Source organism: Octopus bimaculoides, chromosome 12, assembly GCF_001194135.2.
Source record: "Octopus bimaculoides isolate UCB-OBI-ISO-001 chromosome 12, ASM119413v2, whole genome shotgun sequence".
Lineage (NCBI taxonomy): Eukaryota > Metazoa > Mollusca > Cephalopoda > Octopoda > Octopodidae > Octopus > Octopus bimaculoides.
The window spans coordinates 59,664,168-59,667,814 of NC_068992.1; the positions used below are offsets into that span (position 1 = coordinate 59,664,168).

The window sequence follows — 3,647 nt, forward strand, 5'->3', positions numbered from 1 at the left end:
TATATATATATACACATACATACATACATATATACATATGTGTATGTATATGTGTATATATACACATGTATATGTGTTTGTTTCTTTGTTCCCTCTCTTGGTTTGTTTATGTTCCTGTAACTTGGCAGTTCGGCAAAAGAGACTAATAGACTAAGTACCAGACTTCAAAAAACAAAAAAATATATCGGGGTCGATTTGTTCGACTAAAACCCTTCAGGGCAGTGCTCCGCCATGGCCGCGATCCAATGACTATAACAAGTTAAAGATAAAAGATAAAAGGTCACAGAATCGTATATTTTGAAGAATCTAATCAGAACTTTACCTGCCGCGTGCTATCTATGGCTCTCAGCTTTACTACGACCGCCATTTTAAAATCTCAATGAAGCAGTTGTCACGATGTTTTGTCAACAAACTCCAAATTAATATTGTTTTTTTTTGTCTTTGCAGAGTTGTTGCTAATGCCGTCTCCACGAGTACTACTACGTCTACGTGGTGCCCAGATGGAAGATATGCAAGCCAGAACGGAGATTGTCTACTGTGTTATGACTATTGTCATAGATCCGGGTACGTTTTTATTCATGACATTCCAATAAAAATAGCAACTATGTTGTAGTAGCTGTTCTGAAGAACCAGAAATTTATCGACGGCTTGTTGCGATATCCTCAAATTTCACCATGAAATATGTTTCTGGTTTATTTAGCTCTGAATTACGCTATTTATGACCTTTATTATTTTTTAAATAGAACCTTGAAAGCATGCTACTAAAGGGGCTCTTTATTTAGTTTCTTGGTCAGATAGAAATAACAGCTAAACCTCTCTCGGATCATAACCTATGGCGGAGAAACATTGGATTATGTAGTCCAGTTCTATTCAGCAAGTCAGTTAAAGGTGTGAGTGCCAAGCAGAACAGGAGTGGAGAGAGCGTGTCTCCCTGGAATATTCCTCTTCTAATGGGGATAGCATTTATTATTATTATTATTATTATTATTATTATTATTGGATGAAATTTCGATTAAAAGGCAGTTCTTTTCCTGTAAGTCATTAGCAACAATATTCAGTCGGTTAACCTCGTGTTTCTTGTCTGTATAGATTGACATATCCAAGAATATGACCACATTGTCATTCTCTAAGACGCTTTTTTCCGGTGTTAGAAGGAAAGGTCTAATTTCTATTGGTACTTTTTACTCTTTTACACGATGCAGTAATTTGACTGCGGCCATGCTGAAGCACCGCCTTTGTCGAAGAAATCGACCCTAGGACTTATTCTTTGCAAGCCTAGGACATATTTTATCGGTGTCTTTTGCCGAACCGCTAAGTTTCGGGGACATAAACACAACAGTATCGGTTGTCAAGCGATGGTGAGGGGACAAACACAAATACACCCCCCCCCCCTTTTTATATATATACACACGACGGGCTTCTTTCAGTTTCCGTCTACCAAATCCTCTCACAAGGCTTTGGTTGGCCCGAGGCTATAGTAGAAGACACTCGCCCAAGGTGCCACGCAGTCGAACTGAACCCGGAACCATGTGGTTGGGAAGCAAGCTTCTTACAACACAGCCACTCCTGCGCCTATATTTCATAATGGTATTTCATAATGCTAACATAATTTCCTGTATGTGGCAGTTCCTTGGCTAAAACAAGGGAGCCTGAGACAACGTGACTGTTTCTTCCTAATCGGCATTTGTTATCATATTGAATATGTTTGTCTTGTTTTTTTTTTATATAATTTAGCTGCACAGGACCGTCAGCTTTTGTTGGACCAGGTGGTTGCCGAAACTGCTGGAAAGGTTTGGAAATAAATTCGACCCATATAAAATGCATTATTCCATATTTGGAAGGATGTGCTGAAGGTTATTATCTGAAGCAAATACCTACGCACCAAAGCCTTCCCTTGTCTGGTTCTGAGGTAAGTCTAAATATTATATAACGAAATATATTTTATTCAGTCAATTCCGGAATAATGGCGAGTGTGTTCAGTTGAATAGAGTATTTGGTTAACGTGTTGCACTCACGATAACGATAACGTAGGTTCGATTTCTGGACCGGGCGATGCACTGCGTTCCTGAGCAAAACAAGTCATCTTGCGTTGCTCTGCAACCACTTCTACATCTTACGTGTGGCACATTGTGTACCTGTACAGGCAATGTTGATTTGATAGATGGAATGAGCTTATGTGTCGCACAAACATTTGATCCCTATAAACAGATCATCTGTGCAGGCTGTTCTGCAAGAAATTGCAGAGCCATTTTTTCTTAGATTCGAGAGGCCGTTATTAACCCATTAGCGCCCATGGTCCGTTTTTTAGGACCAGAAGGATAATCTCGTTCTGTACATTACCAGATGTAATAAGTTGTCCTTAACTTTTCCAAGTGTAATAACTTGTCCTGTAATTTTCCAGGTTTATAATCTTAAGAACATTATTTCTCTTGCTCGCATTTTTCCATGTAATATATTATTTGGAAGAATATATTACTCTGGTTTCTTGCTTTCGCGATCGTACTCTTTCGGTTACTGCCCAACATTCATGACCATAGATGAATATAGGTACGAAAACCGAATTGAAGACATCAAGTTTAGTTTATTTTATCGATCTCTCTTATTATGAGAATCGAATGCTGGAACTGGCGCATTACTGTACCGGCACCTGCAATCCTAGTATCAAAATCAGCTTCCTGTCGCCCTTTGAAAGGCTACAGCCCTGGTACTACAGACATGCGATTGGAATGTCGCAGGAACGAATCGCCAGAGGAATTCTTCAAGTCGAGCCAACCCGTAAGCAACCTCGTAGCAGACTGAGAATGAGATAGAGGAATAATATCCGTTGTCTCAGTTGGTCACACTTTGCGTGGGACCAAAGCTAAAAGATCTAATGATGGTAGCTTCTGACAGCATCGCATGGAGGAAGTGTCTAAGGACTCACCCTCACGATCTCCAGGGAAAGCTGGGCCGAAACGATGGAGGGGTGGATATATTGCTTTGTAGTATTCTTAAATGCCCCTATCTAATACGATTTTTATGTACCTTATATATGTTGTTGTTTTTTTGTTCCTAAATCTGCTCTTACCGAGCAGACTTATGTTCAAAGACACTCATCCATTTCTAGTCCTTTAATCCATTTTACTCTTTTATGTAGGAAAATCGTGCTTAAAACGCATAACATTACTAAGTGTTGATTCTGACTTTGTATCTCCTAAATTTGTAGGTGTGCCTGCGCTGTCATGAACTCTGCTCTTCGTGTCTCGGGCCGGGTGTATCTTACTGCGTCAAGTGTAAATACTACAAATTATATAACATCTGCGTCCGTTACTGTCCTTCCGGTACACAGGCGGATCAACAGAATCGTCGTTGTATCGATCCTAGCAACAATCGAAGGCAAACATTGATTCGTTACCTTTACAACTCAAAGCTGAATACCACAACATCATCATCATCATCATCAACAGCAGCAGCATTATCATCGTCTACACCTCAACAGTAATAAACAGAAATTGAAATATTTCATTCGCGAATAAACACTTTAAAGCAAGCATGGAGAATTTAAAGTCAAGCTTTATCAGTTTTTTTTTGTTTGTTTTCCTTTTTTTCTTTTTCCTTGATTCTTAAGTTTCTTTTTTTTTAAGGTTTGTAATTTTCCAAATGATCAA

The 3,647-nt window shown here is 39.1% G+C and overlaps 1 long non-coding RNA gene across 1 annotated transcript; it reads left to right on the forward strand.

Moving 5' to 3' along the window:
• The first annotated feature begins 451 nt into the window (after positions 1 to 451).
• On the forward strand, positions 452 to 3,632 carry LOC106876602 (uncharacterized). The gene is made up of 3 exons (XR_001410268.2): positions 452 to 564; positions 1,735 to 1,909; positions 3,206 to 3,632. It is a non-coding gene; the product is annotated as an uncharacterized LOC106876602 (long non-coding RNA).
• The last annotated feature ends 15 nt before the right edge of the window (positions 3,633 to 3,647 follow it).